Here is a 23788-nt window from a genome sequence, read left to right as displayed (position 1 = left end):
ATACAAACACCTCGTACATACCTCACTATTTAAACTAGAAAAAAGACTAAAAACAAGGAGCTACTTCTACCTATCTGCATAAAAACAGGATCCATTTGCCAACATGGCCTTGGACTTATTCAAAAACAAAGACTAGGTAAAACACTAAAACAAACATGTGCAGTAAAATCTGAATTACACTCACACACATGTGACTATACTTCATTATGTTCTTGATAATCATGACTTACATTATATTTTTGTTGGAAATAGGCCTTAAATTTTAGTAGTCCAAAATCCTTACCGTCATCTTCATTTAAAAATTGTCATTTTACTCCATTAATTATAAAAAAAATCATTTCAATTTGATCATTTCTCCAAAATAAATGTTCAATTGAATTTGACAAGTTTGGTTTTACCTTAATGGATTACCGGAGCAGACAACGTCTGATCCGATGTGACAGTCTAAGTTGCACGGAAATGGATACGGCAACGGGAAACGGATACAGAACGGAAATGGGAAACGAAAAAACTCAAAAATTCAAGATACGGATACGATAGAGATACGACAATATAAAAATATATAAAACACACACACACACACACACACACATATATATATATATATATATATATATATATATATATATATATATATATAAACCAAATTCCAAAATAGATATATATTGATGTAAGTGTAAACTCCAAAAATACTAATCTTTCAAAAGTAATTAATTATCCATAATCAAATCATTTTCAAAATTCGGTTCATCTAGTTAGAGGTCGACAACCTCCAAAAACCCTACATCTTCCATTGAATCAAAAGCATCTCCACCCACATCCCACATCTTTACATCATCATTCGATGTCCTTGACAAAAGCCGGAGATTATTGTGGATGTAAATCAAGTCTTGAGCACGACTTGTAGTCACATAGTCCCACAATGGAGGTTGGTCTATTGATGTAGTTGATGATGATCCTTGTGTTTCTTGTTCTTGAGAAGCCATCATAATCGATATGATTTCTGAAGTGGTGAATGGTTTGGTGATCGATTGATCATCTGATCATGAGTGATCGATGAGACGAGGCAGTAGACACAGGTTGAGAGTCGATCAGTTTAGGCCTGTAGGGTAATAACGATTAGTATATCCCATTAGTCTTTTTTGGACTTAAAAAGCCCACGCAAAACCTAAAAAAAATAGAAACTTTGCGGAAACTTCACATAAACGTTTCTTGGATACCCGATACGTCACAAAAATGTTTCCATGGCGTTTCTATGGCGTATCTGGGCCGTTTCAGATTCGGGAACGTCACCCAAAATGGAGTTTTCGTGCTTCTTAGGTGACCGTGACATACCTCTCTATCCAGTCATATTAGCTCATCAAGCCCACAAGTCCTTATATTCTTAAGCATGTCAATATTGTAATGTCCCAAAACCATAGTAAAATTTTTCATTTTTAAAAGACATTTTCATAGAAATCATAAGTCATCAAAACATTGTTTTACAGCCATATAAAAATTACAGTAATAAAATCAGGGTGTCTCTCAAAACATGAAACTATTGGATGATGTGTACAATCACGCCTTCTCCTTTCCCCAATCTTTTAATGTACATAAAACACTTAATCCGTAACTATAAGCCAAAGCTTAGTGAGTTCCCAAAAAAACCCACAAAACAATACACATACAAGCATGCACACATGAGCCTTCGGTCTTACTGGATCGCCTCGTAAGGCCTACAGGACACCTGAATCGCTCTCATTAGGCCTTCAGTCTGATTGGACCGCCTCACAAGGCCTACAGTACACCTGGACCGCCCGAGTATCTTGACCTACAACACAAAGTAGGACCGCCTCAACCCAACCATAACATGTCGACATACATCTAACAATAATAAGCAACATAGGTAATCATAACATATCTACCTGCTTAACAGAGCATAACAACATCCTATTCACAAGGACACACAGATTACTACAGCATAACAACATCCTACACACAAGGATACATACTATAATACAAAGTATAGTGAGAAAACTCACCTTGCAGTCTAGTAACTAATCACCACAACTCACACGAAGACACGCACTAGTATTATGAGTCGCCTATACAACAAAGAAAGGCCAACCCTCAAACTGTAGCCCAAAATCCCTCAAGTTGACCAAAAGTCAACTTTGTCAAAATTAAACAGTCAAAAGTCGACTTGACTAGTCACCACGTCATGGCAAAGCACCTGCTACGACCTATCACTCTCATTAAAAAATAGTTGTGAGGAATCCTGTCACCATGACGTGGTGAGCATGTTGCAACGTTATGGGAACTGTCTAGAAACAACTTTATGGATTAAGCCCTTAATCCATTAAGCCACACACTCATCTCTTCCAGAAGGCTTCCAAACATGCATAAGCTCCAAAAAAATCATTGCTATATGGACATGCATTTCCAATGCATGTCTTGAAATTGGTTTGGTCAAAATGGTAAAAATAAGGTCAAAACCTCATGCATGGAACCAAAACTCAACCAATCTTCAGATCTGGAACACTAAACCTCAAATGGACCCCAAGGATCCTTAAAGTTGCCAACTTTATGGAATCCATCCATTTAAACTCTCCCAAACATGGAGAAAAATGCATAAAAGCCTTGATCTAGAAGCATAACACATTAAGTTTAGAACTTGAGGACTTACAATGGTCCAAAATGTATGCTAGAATGTGGTGGGGGAACTTGCTTACTGGAAGTATGCTCAATGGAAACCTTTTTTCTTCTTCAAAGCACCAAAAATCCACCACAATAGCTCAAAAGGTCAACAATGGCGGGTAGCCTTTGTTGAAAGGGAGGTGACAGAGGGTGAGGGTGAGCAAAACCTATCCATAACATCCCTTAAATAAGGCTTAAAACCCGAAAAATTAGGGTTTTGCTTGCAGGCGGCCACCACATCGTGGCCATCACCCTGCCATGGTGACACCTTAAATGAAGGCACATTTTCATCGGGTGCTGCCATGTCATGGTATATCACCACCACGTCGTGGCTACCAGAAATATTATACTTTTAAGTCTTAAATGCAAAAATCACAAAAGCAATTATACCTGGAACATGGTGTTACAATTTTGCCTCACTTGAACTAGACTTCTTCCTTGAAATCCATAGTCGAAAACAGATATGGGTAGTTCTCGCACATCTCCGCCTTGGGCCCTCAAGTCCACTCAAAACCCTTCCGATGTTGCCACTAAACCTTAACCAGGGGCACCACATTGTTACGCAAGGCCTTGGATTTATTTGTAACGCCCGTAGATTCGGGTTAGTCAATTTAGAGACAATAAGCGTCAAAAATAACTTTTTTTATATAAGATTATTTAGAATAAATAATCCTGACCAAGTTATAGTATATGTCACAAGGGTTCGTACATATAAAGAACGCTGAAATTCGAGTTATAACAGAGAAGTTATGACCCGTCGAAGTCGTACGGCAAAACCGACACGACACCGTGAATCGTAAAAAGTGAATTTACGATAAAATACTTTCTAGCCTTAGCGATCTAAATGAAAGTCGTAGTATATGTTAAACCAAGATTGTGCATAAAAAGAACGTCCAAATCTGACTTCATATGAGGAAGTTATGATTTTTCTAAGATTTAGCATAGTAGTGCACAACTCGAAATTCGAATTTTAGATCGGTCGATTTTTAACCAAAACAGTCTAAATGAGAATTTAAGATCTCGTTAATAGGAGCTCAACAATAAAAAGACAGTCGAAAACGGAGCTCGTATGCGAAAGATATGGACAAAACTTAATCCCTACTCTTCAAGCGCGACAAATTCGATACAGATTTGTAAATTCGAGATAGAATGAGAATTAGCCGATGGAGTCTAAATGAAAGTTGTAGTACTCATAAATACCAATGCTTGGATATAAAGAACTTCGAAAATAGAGATCGTATGTTAAAGATATGGACGAAACTTGGTCCCTACTCTTCGAGCGCGATAAATTCGATGCAGTTTTGTAAATCTGAGATAGAATGAGAATTAGCTGACGACGTCTAAATGAAAGTTGTAGTACTCGTAAATACCAACGCGTGGATATAAAGAACGTCAAAAATGAATTTCGTATGAACGAGTTATAGTTTTTAATAGCACATTTACGTATTAAAATAAAGCGTAAATCATATATACGTCTACATATATATACATATGTATATATCATTAGAAAGGTATCGACGATGCGGTCGTTATAAGAGTCGACATTAGTTTAGTACAAATATTATTAAATCTATTTAAAATCTTATTATAAATGGGTGTTTAGTCATTTAAGTAAATATAGAGGGTGGTTTTTGAAAATTCAATTACTATAAATAAGAGCCTCTAGGCTCTCATATTTCTCGCACTATTCTCTTGATTGAAGAGTCTTTCTCTTCTTATCCCCCGAGCATTTTGGTCCCTCGTGATTCGACTTCTCTTTCAGTAGTTTTTAGTAAAGTAAGGTGAGCGCTGCAAGAATCTTTCTTAGAACGATTCAGCGGCGAAGTTTTGCCCCTGCAGAGCCCGACTCCTAGCTAAGTAAGTTATGCTACCCTAATTTAAATATAGCTTATAATATCGTTATTATGAACCTATAAATAAAATTTATCAGTGATTAAAAGTCGTTATACTGATTGAACTACTTACAGGAGAGGTGTCTAGAATGGTCACGTTGGGTTTGGTTGTTGGATTTCAGAAAAGCTATATGCCGAAATGGTCCTGCCTCCCAACTGTCTTGCTTGGCTGATCCTTACTTGATAGATCATGAAGTAGACTCTGAGTTAATGACGAATCTAAACTAATAATTAGTCGCAATAAATATTAGACTAAAATTTAGCGATAATAATGCTAGGTTTCTTCGAAGGAAAATAGAATCGTTAGAAGCGAAACGCTGCCCGAGTTTGGAATCATCACTTTAACAAGTGAGTGCATAGTCCATTTTATGAACATGATTTTAATACAAGTATTGAATAATGTATTAAATGTTTGTTGGTGTGTAAAATATTTGATATTGCCTGAAATACGTGTTAAAGAACATACCTGATAATATACGATGATTTAGGATACAGAGTAAACCTAAATTAATTATGAGGAATATTGGGTAGTGTCTCTTTATGAGAACGAGTGAGATATACACGGAGAATAGAACTTTAAAATATGTCATTGATCCGGGAGCATGGATTAGACATAGTCATTGTCCCTGGTCCGAGAGTATGGATTGGACATAGTCAATTGTCACTAATCTGGGAGTATGGATTAAGACATAGTCAGGTGTCCTTAGTCCGAGAGTCTGGATAGGACATAGTTATTTGTCATTAATCCGGGAGTATGGATTTAGACATAGACATTTGTCCCTAGTCCGAGAGTATGGAATGGGAAGAGTCATTGATCCGAGAGCATGGATTAGATCCGAGAGTATGGATTAAGTAAGAGGTAAAATTTAAGGTCCGAGAGTATGGATAGTGTCATTGGGAGGATCGACGGGGTGGGGTAAGAGTTGCTTATATTTATATGGTGAAATTGTATATTTTGTGAGTTCTAAATTATATATATGATATAACATTGTGGGATTGAAATCCCTATGTACTCACCAGGTTTCCCAACCTGACCCACTCAAGTTTATTTGTATCACAGGTGTTGATACGAAGCTACTTTACACTGAGAGATTTAAAAGAGATGTAGATCACTAGTGTAAAAGAATGTAAGGTCTGTTTATGCTTTTGTTTCTGTATTGACGATGACATCCTAATGTTTTAAAAATGAATATACATTTCTTCGGAAATGCTTGATAACGTATTTCTCATGTTTTTCTGGGAACAAATTCTGCAAAACTTTTCTTTAAAATGTTACTCTAATTTTCAAAATAAAGCATAAACAAATCAGTCTTTTCTGGCCGTGAAAATGGGGATGTCACATTATTGTCCAATATCGCCACCGATCTCTCTACATAATTCAAGCGCTTATCAACCTGAATGTCGTCCGAAGGGACCACTGTTGTATCATCTACCAAGCACTTCTGGAGCTGAGAAACATGGAAAGTGCTATGAATCTGGCTCAACTCCTCAGACAAATCTAACAGGTAGGTTACCTTGCCAACCCTGTCCACCACTCGAAAAGGTACGATGAATCAAGGTCCAACTTTCTCTACTTTATGAAGTGTATAACACCCTTCCAGGGTGAGATCTTCAGCAAAACCACATATCCAGCCTGAAACTCTAAATCGGACCATCATCTATCAACATAACTATTTTGTCGACTCTATGTCGTCTGCAACCTCTGTCTGATCTGCTGAATGAGCTTTGTCGTCTGGAGTAGCACCTTAATACTCCCCATGATCATCTGCCCGACCTCACCCCAACATATAAGGGTATGACACTTTCTCCCATATAGAAGCTCGAATGGAGGTGCCCTAATGTTGGAGTGGTAGATGTTGTTCGAAAACTCTGCCAAAGGAAGGTAGATATACTAGATCCCACCAAAATCAATGATACAAACTCTCAACATGTCTTCCAAAGTCTAAATTGTCCGCTTACTCTGATCATCTGTTTGCGGATGATAGGTCATGCTGAAATGCAGTCTAGTACCCAACTCCTTATTGAATATCTTCCAAGACCTTGAAGTAAACAGAGCGTCTCGATCCGATACAATAGAGATAGGCACATCGTGGAGAGAAACCACCTCCTGAATATAAATGTCAGCTAACTTCTCCTCCGAGGAACTCTCCCAAATAGCAAGTAAGTGCACGCTCTTAGTCAACCAATCAAAAATAACCCATATAGCATCAAATCCTCTAGAAGTCCGGTGTAGCTTTGTAATGAAATCCATGAAAATATGCTCCATTTCCATATGATAATCTCCAAAGGTTGCAACTTGTAGTGAGACATCTGATGTTCGGCCTTGACTTTCCTGCAAGTGAAGCACCTCTCTACAAACTCGGCTAACTCCCTCTTCATGCAAGGCCACTAATAAATGAGCTCAAGTCCCGATAATTCCTGGTCACACCAGGATGAATGAAAAATCAAGACTTGTGTGCCTCATCCATCAGAATATGTCTAACCTCTCTAGTATCCAGAATCCAAACTCTGCCACACCGAGTCAATAACCCACAAGTATCCAAAACAAAAGTGACAACCTGTCCCTTAATCTTCTCTTTCTTTCGATTCTATTACTTGATTCCCTCGACCTGAGCCTCTCTCATCAAATCCATAAGTGGTAAAGAGATAGTCATTCTCAAAAACAGGTCTCCGATAAGAGCACTAACCACCTTGCGACTCAACACATTGGCCACCACATTGGCCTTTCCCGAGTGGTACAAAATCTCACAGTCGTAATCCTTTACCACATCGAGCCATATCCGTTGCCTCATGTTCAGATTTGGTTGATCCATCAGATACCTCAAACTCTTATGATCCATGTGGATGGTACAATGGACTCCATAATGGTAATGCCTCCAAATGTTGAGGGCAAAAACCACCGTCCCCAACTCCAAATCATAAGTAGGGTAATTATCCTCGTGAGGCTTTAGCTGCATGGAAGCATAAGTAATCACTCTACCCCGCTGCATGAGCACCGCCCCCATACCCATGATGGAAGCATTATAATAAACCACAAAATACTTGAACTTCAAGAACATATCAAAGATTTCTGGGAATCGGCTTGTGCAAGGAATTCCTAAAATGCAGTTTGTTAAAGATAAACTATGTTCAGCATGTGAAAAGGGAAAGAAAACCAAGTCATCTTTCAAGCCAAAGTCATGTTCCTCCATCACCAAATCCCTTCATCTCCTCTATATGGACAGATCCCAGTTAAGTCAACATCTGGGAAAAAGTTCATTATTGTCATCGTGGATGAGTATTCAAGATTTACACGGGTGATCTTTTTGAAAAAGAAAAGTCATGATGCTGATGAAATTATATTTCTCATTAAGCAATGGGAAGTTCTTTATGACTATCAAGTCATTAAATTGCGCAGTGATCATGGAACTGAATTCAAAATTTCCTCCTTAGAAGACTTTTGCCTAAACTCTTGAATCTCTCAAAACTTCTCTGTAGTTAGAACCCCCCCCCCTAACAAAATGACATTGTTTAGAGACAAAATCAGACTCTCATTGAACCTGGGCGAACTATGGTTGTTGAAGATGGTCTTTCTCTATCCTTTTGGGTTGAAGTTGTCAACACAACGTGTTACACTCAAAACTGTTCCATCATTGTAAAGCATCATGGTCAACTGCCTATGACCTGCTTAAAGGGAGAAAACCCAACGTTTCTTACTTTCATGTGTTTGGCTATGTCTGCTATATTCTGAATCAGAGAGATCAGCATTCAAAGTTCGAAGCTAATGCTGAGGAAGGAGTGTTTTTAAGATACTCTAGTGTGTCCAAGACTTTCAGGGTGTTCAATCTTTCAAGGAAAATTATTGAAGAAACTGCCCATGTTATGTTTGATGAAGACTCATTCATCCATGATCGGATTGATCATCCTTCTTCTGTAACACCAGTTAAAATAGGTCAATAACAATCACATGTGATTATGCCGATCATGTAATGCGATTTTGTTAAACTAGTAATATGATAAACTTACTATGTAACTCATGTTAAAGTATGAACTTTCATACATAATTTATGATACAACTCAAAGTATACGTCCATACGATTCCAAAAATATAGAGAACGTCTAAATCTGACTTCGCGTGAAGAAGTTATGATAAACCCTAACACTATAAATCTCTATAATATGAGGAATTTAAAATAGAATTAGAATTAGATATTGGAATCTAAAAGAGAGTTGTAGTAGTCGTAAATACCTATGCGTGGATATATAAAACGTCAAAAACGGAGTTCGTATGCAAAAGTTGTGGCCTTTCGAAGTTACAGCTGCCTGAGAGCATGACACGTGTCAGAAACCCTAATCTGACTGAACTCACGACGTGAGCATAAAAACTCACGACGTGAGGAGTCAAAACGCCACATTTCGAAGCTAGAAGTCTACAGAACGATAACCCAAAGCTCACGACGTGAGCAAGGTTTTCTCACGACGTGAGGACGCTGCAGGACACTAATCGAGCCTAGAAAACACCTGGGAAGACTACGGGATGACTCATGGAAGTTCACGACGTGAACCTATCATGTTCATGACGTGAATGAGCCCATAACACCTTATAAATAGCGATCAAAGCTCATTCAATCCTTACACCTTCTCCTTTCATTCTCTCTCGTTTCTGAAGGTCGTTTCCCTTCTCAAGCCTGACAACGACGAGCCTCTGAGCGTTTAGATTCAATAGATCACGCTACTAGGGTGAGTTTCACGGCCCCACTTTTAAATGTTTTCGGGGGGAAATGCATGCTAAATATTGTATTTAAGTTAATATTATGTCTATATGATAGTATATTTGTATCAACATAGATAGTTATATTAACCGGGATATAGTTGTTTTGAATATGATATTTCGAAAACATATAACTATCGTAAACTTGTTAGCATAATATTATACTAATGTAGACCCTGAGTTATACTTGGGAGTTCTATATATATGTTATGTGCGATATAGTTCCAGAGTTATACTCGGAAGTTCTATATGTTAATTGATAAGTATGTTGTTATTGTTGGTTTTATGTTAAGATAAAACCTGGTATGTCATATGTTGTTATTGTTAGTTTTATGTCAAGATAAAACTTGGTATGTTATATATTGTTATTGTTGGTTTTATGTTAAGATAAAACCGGGTTTTACCTCAAGTTATAGCTGTTGTAGTGCCTAAAGTATTATGAACTTAGTAGTAATGTTTAAAAGCATAGTCTAGTAACTTAGGGTTTTAGACACGAATATGCTTTGTTGTTAGAGTTATAGGAAGTCGACAAAGTCTACATGAGCTACCTCATTCATCAACTAATATTGGGAATCTTAGTGGAAATCCTCTGACCTGTAACCGTTAATCTCGTGTGAGCAGGAAGTTGTGTATGGATCTATGTGGGTTAACACCCCATCCATGGTTGTTGGCTACAACCCAATCGGTTTTACGATGGACTATAAATCTATGTGGGTTGACGACCCCACCCGTGGTTGCTAGCTACAACCCAATGGTCTGCGGGTGACGAACTTGTTGGATTAGTGTCTAAGTCCATAACTATTTTGGTATGTACTTGACCCGATTATGAGCATGGTCCTTTTGGGTTGCCTTCACCATAGCAATATGTAGGATGAATTAAGGAGAGAAAGGTTTAATTATGATTTATTAATATATTATAAGAATAATATATTAAAGGAGAAATCATATTGGTTAATTAATATTAGTCAAGAATTAATTAAGAATTAATTTTGTGGCTAAAAGAGATTAATTAAACTTAGGGGACTGGAATTGTAATTATAGGATAATTGCAATTGGGTTATGGATCACCTTGGAATAATAGGTTGAACGAATTCTATGGGGAAGCCCATTAGAAATCGTCCAAGGCATGTTCCAGAAGGGGTCCATGGGCTGCTTAGGGCTTAAGCAGTCAAATTAGGGTTTCCTTGTTAGATAACCCTAATTGCCTACCTATTTAAGGAGCCCCTAAGCCCCAAAAACGTGGTGAATGATTCCCTTAGGGTTTCTGGACGATTTTGGGCAGCCACTTCTGTTCTCCTCTTCATCCAATTGCTTAGTGGTGTTTGTGACTCCATTAGAGGTGCAACACTTGAGGCACTAAGCTTTCTGAAGCCAAGGAATTGATTGTTATTGCTACATAACAATCAAGGTAAGATCCAAACCCTAGTTTACATGTTTATTTGATTAATTGTGTGCTAGATCTAGGGTTTATAAGTCTTGGAAGTATATTGAATGTTCAAATTAGAAAAACTAGATCCAAGCAATTAGGGTTGCATGAACACCATAGGATTGATGTTATGCTCAAAACCCATCAGTGGTATCAGAGCCTATGTCGTTTTTCTATTGAATAGATGCATAATTGGACTGCCAAAGAACTGAAAATCGAAAATTTTTGCTCACTGCCTAATGAACTCGCCGAGTTTTCTCTAAAAACTCGACGAGTTTCATGAACTCGACGAGTTCCAAAGAGGACTCGACGAGTTGGCTGTTCTATTGACGGGATTTTCGAATTTCTGGCCAGATTTTGATGGGGATAATTACCATAACTCGTTTTTATTGCCTAAAATCGATTTTTCATGTTTGGAATGTTTATCCTTGTCAAAATTAATGGATTTGGTTAAATATGGATAATATAGGATTATTATTATATATATATTTGACCTAGTAAGTTTGAAAAGTTTCAATTTACACCCTTTAGGTCTAATAGTTTAAATTTGAACTTAAAAGTTTCTGATTTTTGAAATTTAAATAGTTAAACCTTAATGTTTTGAAAGGTTTCAAAACTTGTCCTCGAGTTTTGGAATTTAAATTTTGATTAAAAGTTTAATTTTGAAATATTTAAATTCTAAACCCTAAGTTTGAAAAAGTTTCAAAACTTGCCCTTAAGTTTTGGATTTTAATATTTAATTAAAAGTCTTAATTTGAAGTTTTTAAAATCTAAAACTCAAGTGCTTTGAAAAGTTCAAATTACACCCTTATGGTTTTATTAATTAATTAAAGTGTATAATTAAAAGAGATTTAATAAATCCATAAAGTTTTGGCTTACATTTAACTAAATTAAAAGTATAATTCATTAGATTAAATCACCTAGTATTTTAAAAGTGTAAAATACACCCTATACTATATATAACATTAAAAGTCTAATATTATATATATGTATGAGTAAACAGTCAGTCTTACCGTTAGTAGGCCTCATTCACGAAGCTAGTCTATAAGGGGTGTTTAAGGAGATTGCCTATAAAATGGCGATTGAATGGGTATCCACTCTTACCCACCGCACTCTTGACTAGTGGAGGGTCGTTAGCCGAACGGGTAGGATAGGACGAAACCTTCCATTATAAGTATAATGAAGTACAAAGTAACTAAATGTTTTACAAATTCCCAAATCATAGTTACTTTAGGCAAAATGTGAAATTGTATGCTAATCCATGGAATTACACTTCATACCCTTGTCGAAACGTTAGTGGAGCGTGTGTGGTTAACCGGCACACTAATTTGGGTTTGGCATTGGTGGCGAAGGGTGGCTCGATGTTTATTATAGATCAATGGAGCGTGTGTGGCTAACCGGCACATTGATTAGGTGATAGTAGCAATTGGGTGAACCACGTGATTCGTATGGTTATTCACACCTTGTTTGTGGTCCTCGGCATCCCAGTCGCAAACTTGAAGGGCATAATCGAGATTAAACATGCCATTGAAAAGTTTAATGAATCTCAAAAGATCTAGGAGTTTCAATTCATTTAAAACTTAAACGTCTTTTTCGTTTTTCATGGTGGAAATTGGTAAATCGTCATTTACCTACCTTCAAATATTCTGCAACTAGATTACGACATCCCTCTTCTAGGTTGTAGAGTATTGTGATGGATCCTAGCCTTGATGTTTCGTATGGGTGTTACATCAAGGATTCTAATCAACTTGACTTGAATTTTCTCCCGTTTTGTAGATGTCTGAATCTAACAATGGTCTTCCTAAATCCATTGGAACAAGCTTTCCAAATGAAGATGGCGTTCCAAGATACGATCAAGGAAATGAGAGTCATGCTTCACTTCCTCCACCTCCTCCAATTGTTCTCCCTAACCCACAAGTTCGAAGGCTTGAAATGTTCAAGCTCACTCAAGCCCTTTTGGCAAGTAAACACGAAGATGGGAAACCTGTGTGTGCACACATCTTAGAGATGAAGTCACACATTGATAGGTTAAGGATGATGGGTGTCAATATCTCATAAATGTTGGCTGTTGACTGGGTTCTTCAGTCACTTCCTGAATCATATAGTGAGTTCGTTAGAGAGTACTATATGATGGACCATGACGTGACCCTCATTGATTTGGCCTATTTGCTTATAGCTGCTGAATCAGAAATGATTTGGCGTGCTGATCAAGCAAATTTGTCTGGCAAATCAAACTCCCAAACTTCAATGGACATTGAAAATGGTGACATTGGAAATCCAGAAAAGGTAAATTTTGCAATAGTTCCTTGTGCCATTCCAAAAGAGTCCATCTGCTTCTATTGCCAAGAGAAGGGGCATTGGAGACGAAGCTGCCCTGTTTACCTGAGAGATCTAAGAGATGGGAGAGTCAAGACGTATGGCTCTACTTCAGGTAAAATCCATTAACTGACTCTATAAGTTCCTATTTTTGATTCTTAATACATGATGTGATAAGATTACATTTTGATGTTTTGCAGGATCGAAGAAAAGAAAGGAAACTTAAGGAAGAAGCGTGCTGAATCTGATCACAAAGAAATGGATTTTGATCGCAAGGATTCAAAGATCGGATTTGTGAGCTGTTACTTTAGAGTTAGGGTAGATTTCTAAGAAATATGTAATAGCATAGTTTTTCAATTGAATTGCATTGTAAGGACAAAGTTTTTTCGCAATAAAATAAAATTTGTTTTTGTCTTATTTATTTATCCTTGCAATGGCATGTATGAAAAATTGATGTTTGAATGTTTTTGATTCTTAATTGTGTTATTTGTGCAAAATGTCGAGAATTTACCAAATAGGGAGAGTTTCTCATCACCCAAGTTTCAATTGGACAGAAACTTGGAATCATGCAAACTGCATTGTGTGATGAATGAGAAACTTCATATTTAAAAAATTAAACTAATTCCTTGACAAAGTGTCAAGTGAAAGACTAAGAGATCGAGTACACTAGGTTGTGCGTCGATCAAGTCCACCACAAGAGTAATAAAGATATTCGTCATGATTTACTAAAGTTTAGTAAATATGGTTATACTTATAAGATTGAGTATAATTCTAAGTTGATTGAAAGAGTTTCAATCAATAGCAGAACGAATAAGAAGAATCTAGTAGGCAGAAAGATAAAAGTTTCTCTATTCTAAGAAGAAGGGAGAGTAACTTTTATTGTGTTTTATGATAGGTCTTAATGATTAAGAACCATGTCTCAATTGATCCTCTAAGTGAGTCTTAGTGTAATTGCATGTCTAAGAAGAGGAATCGAGACTTGTAGAAATGGTTAAATCAAGAAGTCAATCATACTTCGTTCCAATATCAAGTCTTAAAGTCTAAGATTGTGACTTGAGTGACAAGTCTTAAGAAGGTTTATGGCACTCATCAAATGTGGAATTTGGAAAAGTTTTCATATTCTTGCACATTTAAAATTGGTAAGTTGTGATGTCTTGGATAAGTCAAAGACCAACTAAGACCAATTGTGTGAAGTGTTAAGCTTGATAAGAAGCTACACTAACTCTTGAATATTTGTTTGTCAAGAAATGTTTCTTGACAAGAGAACCTTATATGTCAAGGATTCAGTGGGAGTCTTAATGGTCTTGAAAAGGTTCAAGAATAAATCAAGAATAAACCTAATTGATCATCACTAGCGCACGACTTGAGGTTTGTAACCTATCGTGGATGACAATTTTGTTTTCTGCGCTATTCCAGTTAAGTTAGTTATGCTTATGAGTTCTATGAGTTCTCATCTGTATGCATAAAGGCAAGCACCTTGATCAATGGAAGGTACATTGATATGTAAGGGTGAGTTGCTAAACTACTTGGAAGACATGGTGGGCACTCGTGTTACCATGAGACAAGAAATCAAGATTGAGAAAGATCAGTCCATATGTTTTTGGATTTGTCGCAAACCTTCGTTTTGGCAAATTCACATGGATAGGAACACATACACCATAAAATATAAGTGACATAAGGTTTCCCTCCTTCATGAAAATGATTGTGAGGAAATGCTTTCACTAAGAGAGATTTTAAGAAGATAGCAATTGTGAAAATTGTATTCTCAAATTCGATTATGATTACGGCATCCCTTTTCATAGTTCGAATTGTGAGATTTGGCAATTGGTCTGAACATCTGGGACTTAGTAACATAAATTCTGAATTGTTTAGACACACATGTGAGCTGTCTAAGGCAAAGGTGTATGAGCTTAAAAAAAACTTAGATAAAGGCTTATCAAAGCATTAGGTATTAGAAATATGAACTTACGGAATTCAATAAGCATTGTTTTCTGGAAGTTCAATTGTTTTCTGAATACATGTCAAAGCTAGTGGGAGCATAAGTGTTATGCTGGTAAGAAAATAATCATCATGTTAGTGGGAGCATGATTATTATGGTAAGTATTGCAAGTTAGCAATATTAATTATAGAAAAACAAAGATTAACTTTGCAAAGTTGTAGGGGTTGAAAAGTTGTTTTGCTATAATTAAGGGTGAGAATATTATACTTCGTTTCAATATCTAAAGCTTAGATTGAGAAATTTTAATAAATTTAGTCAAAGGCTACATAGTATGTTCTCAAATTTCGATTATGATTACGGCATCCCTCTTCATAGTTCGAATTGTGAGAACGTGACACATAAAATATTATGGCAGAAGATTGATAAAGTATCATATTTTTATGTGAGACATTATGCATCATGTCCAATACGCTTCGGGTATAGGATCGATTGCAAATGCTATAATATTTGACCATTCTAAAATTTTCCAAATGCCTAGGGCATTAAGAGGGAAAAGGGACTAGAACTGGTTTTGACTAAAATAATTAAACAACTATCAAAGGACGATCTAAGGTTCACTGAGGATTTTTCGCTTGTGAGTAATTGGAAGTATAGTATTGGATGGACTATATTGACATTATTATGAATAGATAGGATTCTATTAAGAATGAGTTGTCATATGGAAAATATGGAAATGTTTCCATTAATGGGAGTTGGATATTAAGAATCTATGTAGATTAGAAACTTTTATGCAAAAGGATGTTCAAAGGAATGTACTTTGAGTGAGAGACATCACATCTATAAAATTGTTATGTAACAATTTCTGATAGAGAACTTAGTAAATTCATTAGCCAAGTCCTGGTGACTTTTGTGCTATGACTTTACGAAAGGATCATTGCATAAAATGTTAGAATCTGACATATTCTAAAAGTGGCAAGAATTTGGTATTCTTACACTAATGATAAGGATTGGGGATTGTGAAATGAGTATCATTGGAAAAGTTTTTCAATTGATCTATTTCACAAAGTAAGGATCATAGGAAATCAAAGTGTGCATGCTTGGAGCATGGGACAATTGTGGTTATAATTCGAGTGATAAGTTGATTTTCTGAAACAGTAAGCAATGAATAATGAGTAATCAATATGGTGTTTAAATAAAAGTGTTTTATTTACGCTCAAAAGTTTTGGGGCCATATAGGATTAAGTATTATCGTTGTGTTTCATTTGGCATGTTTTGACTTCCAGAATAACTGGGTTATTCGAACCTCCACAGTCGGTCATATGTTGGAAGTAGGTATGAAGGAAGACTGTCATGAATCTGTCTATAGATTGTCTAAGTGTTTAGACATAGCACAAGTTTGCTGCAGAGTTCATGAGTGCTTTGATAAGATTAGAGTATTGGATCAAACCCACGCTCACTTGAATCACTTCATGTTTTTTATCATGAGTAATTGTGAGACGATAACATTGTATATTCTTGAAACCGAGACATGTAAGTTGTTATTTGTTGGTCGGTTGCGCATTGATAATAAGAAAACGCACCAGTAACTTGGTGTTAAAACTTATTGTTGTGTGTGATTCGATCAGTAAATGCAAGCGAGCATTTGAGTCAAAGTTTATCCATTCCTTTTACCCAAAGTGGGATAAAAGCGATATATGTGGGCCTCTCGATGATTTAGTGATGACACCCTAAGTGCTTGGCCAAGCCGGGACTAAGTTGATGTGTTCAATTGTAGTCTGTTGTCAGTCGTCATAAATCGGAAGTCGGGAAACAGTATAGAGAGAATGATCAAATTCATGTCTTGTGTCTATACGATATCTTGAGAATAGAGGAATATATAATCCCTTATCTAAAGGACACGCGTATCTGATAAGATCAGAGTTGACAGCGGCTTTTGAAAGCTACGATTGCTGATCAGGTTCTGAAGTTATACAAAATAGTTATTAGACTTATCCAAGTGGGAGACTGTTGGATTAGTGTCTAAGTCCATAACTATTTTGGTATGTACTTGACCCGATTATGAGCATGATCCTTTTGGGTTGCCTTCACCATAGCAATATGTAGGATGAATTAAGGAGAGAAAGGTTTAATTATGATTTATTAATATATTATAAGAATAATATATTAAAGGAGAAATCATATTGGTTAATTAATATTAGTCAAGAATTAATTAAGAATTAATTTTGTGGCTAAAAGAGATTAATTAAACTTAGGGGACTGAAATTGTAATTATAGGATAATTGCAATTGGGTTATGGATCACCTTGGAATAATAGGTTGGACGAATTCTATGGGGAAGCCCATTAGAAATCGTCCAAGGCATGTTCCAGAAGGGGTCCATGGGCTGCTTAGGGCTTAAGCAGTCAAATTAGGGTTTCCTTGTTAGATAACCCTAATTGCCTACCTATTTAAGGAGCCCCTAAGCCCCAAAAACGTGGTGAATGATTCCCTTAGGGTTTCTGGACGATTTTGGGCAGCCACTTCTCTTCTCCTCTTCATCCAATTGCTTAGTGGTGTTTGTGACTCCATTAGAGGTGCAACACTTGAGGCACTAAGCTTTCTGAAGCCAAGGAATTGATTGTTATTGCTACATAACAATCAAGGTAAGATCCAAACCCTAGTTTACATGTTTATTTGATTAATTGTGTACTAGATCTAGGGTTTATAAGTCTTGGAAGTATATTGCATGTTCAAAGTAGAAAAACTAGATCCAAGCAATTAGGGTTGCATGAACACCATATGATTGATGTTATGCTCAAAACCCATCAGAACTGTCCTATTGATTGATATGGACCCGGCGTTGATGAAGCGTACGGGGGAAGTATTTACCTTGGTGGAATCCTTTATGGCACCAATGGCGGTTTTATTGTGGCACCAATGGAGGAACCATTGGTGGGATATCTTTTAATCAGAGGTTTGTATGTCTAGCAGCGGTTACGGACTCATGGTAGCACAACTTTAGAAGCATTATACTTTGTCGATATACAAGTATGAATGTTAAGTATAAGTTTCCCAAAGACTTATACTCTAAGTACAAGGAACTTGTAGGTATACTACTTGCTCATTAAGTAGACAATTATACCTAACACACTTACTCGTATAGAATTGAAATAGATTTATACGTAGCGGTTTTACTCGTATAGAATTGAAATAGATTTATACGTAGCAGTTTTACTCGTATAGAATTGAAATAGATTTATACATAGCGGTTTTACTCGTATAGAGTTGAAATAGATTTATACGTAGCGGTTTTACTCGTATAGAATTGAAATAGATTTATACGTAGCGGTTTTACTCGTATAGAATTGAAATAAGATTTATACGTAGCAACCTTAGTTTGTATGGGATTACAATCATTTATTCATAATATGTGAAACTTATAGGTATATCACTTATTTAATAAGTAAACCATTATACCTAATATATATACTAAATGTTGGAGAGTCAAAATGATACTTTCAAAACTATACTTTTGAACTTGAGAAAAAGTGTTATTTTATATGGAGTCAAAACCTGTGAACTCACCAACTTTATGTTGACGTATTTTAAAATGCATGTGTTTTCAGGAAGTTGATAACTATGATACAAGAAATGACGTTACACTACCCGGTGTTTCCGTCACCGGCCGGGGTGTGACATCTTCCATTCTCAGTGAGCTCGCTTTCAGTCCATTAGACCCTGTTCCTAAGTTATTGCCAAATGTCATTGAGCCTGTTGTTCCTAATATTGATCAAATTATCAATTCTCATTCTGACTCTGAAGATCAGGCTGTCATCTCTGAAGAAGCTGAGCCATCCAATTCTTCAAATCAGGAAGATTCTAATGTGAATTAAAGTGCTAATTTTAGAATTCTTTGAGATCATCCTGAATCTCAAATCAGTGGAGATGTAAGTTCTAGGATTCTCCCTCGTAGAAGAGTTAGCAATAACTTCTGCATGTTTGTGAACTTTGTCTTGATGATCTAACCAAAGAATGTTGTTGATACCCTCAAGGAAGCTGAATGGATCTAGTATATGCAAGACGAGTTGAATGAGTTTGAATGTCATCGCGTGTGGGCTGTACTTCCTAGGCCTCAAGGAAAAACCATTATTTGTACTCTGATGTGTATATTTAATGCACTGGTTTTTTATTTATAAATCCTAGTCTATCACATCTAACCACACCTTACAGGTAGAGAACCTGATCGAGCAAAGTTTAGTTTTGATAAGCAAGGGTGTCGAACACAAGGGGAAGGGTGGTGAAATAATTTTAGAATTTTTGATTGTAGGTTATACAAAACACACAAAAGCAATAAGAAGGGTTTTATTAAATTAAAAAACTAAGATAACAACTTAACATCAAATATCAATAAACTAACTGGAAGAAAAATCTCTTTAGGTACTTTGGTTTAGACTGGATTTCATCTCAAGGCTAATTACTCAAGTGCAATGGACATTCATTCGTTATTCACCGATTCCAAAAATGACTAGCATCATGGTCATGACTACTAATCCGTTGATTTTAACACAACTATTAATTCATTGATCAAGTGAACAAACAATCATCCAAATCAGTATTTAATTTATATTAAGAAAGATTTGATCTTATTTAACCCTAATGGTCATATGAGTTAAATCATGCATAGAATAGTCATCTACTAATGCACACACACTAAAGTTCACCACTTTATTTCCTAACCCTAGGTTTTGGTCCAACTCTAGTCATAATTTCCAATGATCATGGACAACTATGATTCAAATTAACATAGTAAGAATGGTCATCTTAACTCTATTAATTCAACAATAGGGAATAAAGTAACAATCTTTACCACATATGGATCTTTCAATCAAACTTGACAAAATAAATTAAATAAGAATAAACAATTCAAATAGCAATTAATCCACAAACTCAAAAATTCATTCAATCATAAACACAAAGTAAAGGGTTTTAACACCCAAATCAGAAAGTAACACATATTGGAATCACAGTGGAATGCTAATCCTGGTCAGAACAACAAACCACATGATCTCTGATGTGAATCTGCTCTCTAATCCCTCACATCTTCGCTCCTGTCAGCTTAACGGCCCTCCGGCCACCTTCTAGACTCTCAAGCCGGCAGAAGGAATGTTACTTGTCAACTAAGGATCAATAAAAATCGAGTTCCCCCTTTTGGTTGACCGAAAATTACAATTTATAAGTTTTAGAACCGACTTACGTACGTTGGGCGTAAGTCGGTTTACGCGGGACGTACTAAGAAAGAAGTCGCGATCTGGATTCGGACACCTATCCCAGTATGTTGGGCGTACTCCGAAGTTACGCTGGGCGTACGTAAAAGCAATCCATAAATAGACATTATCAAACTACCCCACACTGGTCTTTTGCTTGCCCCTAGGAAAACTGATTTTTAATTTACCAATATCGCATAAAACAATCCATTTTAAACCCAACCATTATTCCAAGACTGCAATGCTTGTATTTGTGTCTATAATTCCTAAAAACTTCCCAACACTAAATACTCACAATCCTTTTGAACATTCACCCCTTAGTTTATACGACACTCATTTTTGCAACCCTCCGAATCCATCTTTAGAAATCTTTCTTAACCTCAAGGTATTTTTGGTTAAGCTTCCCAAGCATACATATGATCTAGAAAGAATTACAACTTTGATACGACAATGGAACTCTTTGAATTCATTACTTCTTTGATATTTGCTCTTTGATTTCTTCGAATTCAACACCTTTTTGTTTGATTTTTGGCATCTTTAATTTTTTTATTCTTCATAATTTTTTATCTTTTGATCTTCATACTTGATAACTCCAAAATTCTTTCAACTTTTGCAATTCTCTCTCTCTCTCTCTCTCTCTCTCTCTCTCTCTCTGTTTCATAGCTCACTTTTTTCGCTCAAATCCTACATAATTAGGCAAGGGAGCTTAACTTCAACCTTTATTGGTTAGAGGCATTAGTCTAAGTGCAATGACTACATAAGCTCTCCTGGATAGATTTCTGGTACACGCTGCAAAACTTTTTATATCGTACAAACTACCAGATTACCGTTCATATCTCATGACTTTTCACTAGGAATGGGAAACCACAAATACACTATAACATATATTGGCTTAGGTAAACATTTGGGTTCGCATCGGATCATTCCATACAATACTAGCATTAAGTTTTTTAATTATCACTAGATTTCATATTAAACCATTTTTCAAGTTTATACATTTTTAAATTTTCCTGATCTAGCAATTTTTAATTTTCTAATTTAAACTTAAATTCCTTTTTCGACCCTCTACCCTACACTTATTTCATACAATGCTCTCATTGTATGCATAAAACTTTTTAAGCACATAAAAGCAGTAAAAAAGGAGAAAAATGAACAAACTCCCCTGGGGTAGTAGTGACGAGATCGAATGGGCTGCTAAAAGTTGCTCCATAAATTTGCTGGAAGACTGGAAACTGGAATTCTTTCTTCTGAATGGGCCGGAAAATAAAACCAAGAACATCGACTTCTGAAATGTGGTGCAAAGGATTTCAAAGTAATGCAATGTATAGTGACCACGACATGGGAAAGTGTCGACTACGTCGTATCGTCAAATGAGAAAAAAGTTTGAATTGTGAATAATAGCATGGCCATGACGTGGTAAGTGTTAACCACGTCGTGGTGTCTAAAATGGCAGCCTCCTTTCACGATGAAAAACTCCCCCACGACATAGGAAAGTTTCAAGCATGTCGTGGCACCCGGGATGATACTTCTACTTTGCGTCAAAATAAAACTCCATGGCGTGGGAATAATTCTTCCATGGCATAGGAATCAATCTATAGTTAGAAACACCACTCTTCGAAAATAATCTCTCATGAAATCGAAGTGCACCCCACACTTATTGAAAGTTGTGGCTCTCGATTGTCATCTTCAAACTCTCACACAACTTTTTCTTTTTTGATAAAACAACAGCCGGTCCTAGCGGTTGAACTTACTGCCAGCTTTCCAAGGGCGAAGGTTCTACAAAAATCTAAAAGATCAAAGAGCATCAACATGGAAAACAAAATTACATAAACCAAAAATAAAACATCCTAATTTAAACAAACTAAATACATGTCAAAATAAAAATAAAACTAAGTATAATAAACCAAAAACAAACTAAAAATAAAATAAAAAGGATAACTCAATCACTTATCATCATCGTCGTCCTAATGCTGCATCCCGGATGGCCGTGCTCCATCACCCCTTTTTCCATATAGTGGAGGAAAGGGAACTGGATGATGATACCCATGTGAAGAAAAGAATCTGGTCAATTCCCCCTCAAACCACTGCTGCCTAGTCCAGACATAATCAAATCAGTCATCCATCTTTAGAAATAGGACATCCATACGTTGAAATAGGTAACCAATATCGATCTCCGACTGTGGTCCCTGCTGGGCTCCTTGTGGACCAGGTCTATGTCTCCCTTGTCTCTCAGGCTCTAGCTCAACTACTCCCTCCTCGTTAACCATATCATCTGGTCGTATCCGTAAAATACCATCCTCACCACGCTCAAGTACTCTCATCGACTCCAACAGCTACAAACTCATTTGCCCCGCGTCATAAAACACCATCGATCTCGTGATCTCTCTCGTCAACAATAGATATGATCTTGCCAAACATGTGATGAAGTGCCCACTACAAATTGGGCTATCCTCTTGAATCCCCTTGGCCCTCCCCCCCCCCATATAAGTAGTTAAAGAAATTGGGAGGTTCAGGTGCCTCCCTGGTGTAACAAGCATCCATAGGAAGAACAAAGCAGAAGAAGGCACTCTCTCATTATTCTTGTGATGTGTGAGAGAAATGGAGATCAATCGATGCAATAATCTATAAGTGGTGGAATGACTCATTTTTCCTCTTGCGGTTGATGGTATATACACTCCTCCTATAATCTCAGCCCAAAATGTATTTTCGTTATAGTCAGCGGGCCGTCCCATAACACTATTATCAAGGAATTTCGGGAAGTGGACACTCCTCGTCTGATTCAAAGTATAAATCCCCACTCTTACAGCAAGCTCAATCACACTGCACTCCTTAATCACTCCACCGATTTGAAAAGAAACGGTTGTCCTGTCATCACGGGTCTACATAAGATCATAGGAAACTGTAGCATAAAACTCCAGCTAAAATTCTCGGTAGACAGGTTCCCATATCTTAAACAATCTTTCCCAACTACAACATACAAACAAAGGCACTCCACTCGCGTCCAAGTGGGTGTATTGCAAAAAATTCCGGATTAGTTCATCAAGTCCAGTTCGGGTTGCCAATCCCCAATCGAATGATGGCGCGATATTTGTTTCTTTGGTGAGTAATAAAATAAGTTTTTCTTGATATCTAGCACAAGTTCCTTCGTTTAAAGATTGTGGGAATTGCAAAAAAGCGGTGATCGGTTATTTCCTCGGGAGGTTGGTTTCTTCTTTGATTTTCTCTATCCATAATCTTCAAAAGTTAAGCACAAAACAACCAACACCAAAAAAACATTAAACAGATTAAAGAATAAAAGAAAAAAAATAGAGATATAGACACACCAACGTACGTTGGGCGTACGTCCTGCGTACGTTGGGCGCACGTCCAGAGGCACAATTTGCAGGGGTGTTTGTCGAGTTTTGGGTCAAAATCAGTCCAAAGGTTTAGTTCTTAGGGTCTTAATCAGTCCATTTAAGTATTATGTAGTACCAATTGCATGAAAAATCGACCCGAAATCAAGATTGGTATAAACCCTGGATTTCTAATTCCGCACAATGCAGCAAGA

This window comes from Lactuca virosa, chromosome 3 (genome assembly GCF_052849685.1).
Source record: "Lactuca virosa cultivar CGN04683 chromosome 3, Lactuca_virosa_CGN04683_v6, whole genome shotgun sequence".
In the NCBI taxonomy this organism is placed as follows: domain Eukaryota; kingdom Viridiplantae; phylum Streptophyta; class Magnoliopsida; order Asterales; family Asteraceae; genus Lactuca; species Lactuca virosa.
The sequence above is the reverse complement of the archived record's forward strand: the minus strand, read 5'-3'. Positions refer to the sequence as shown.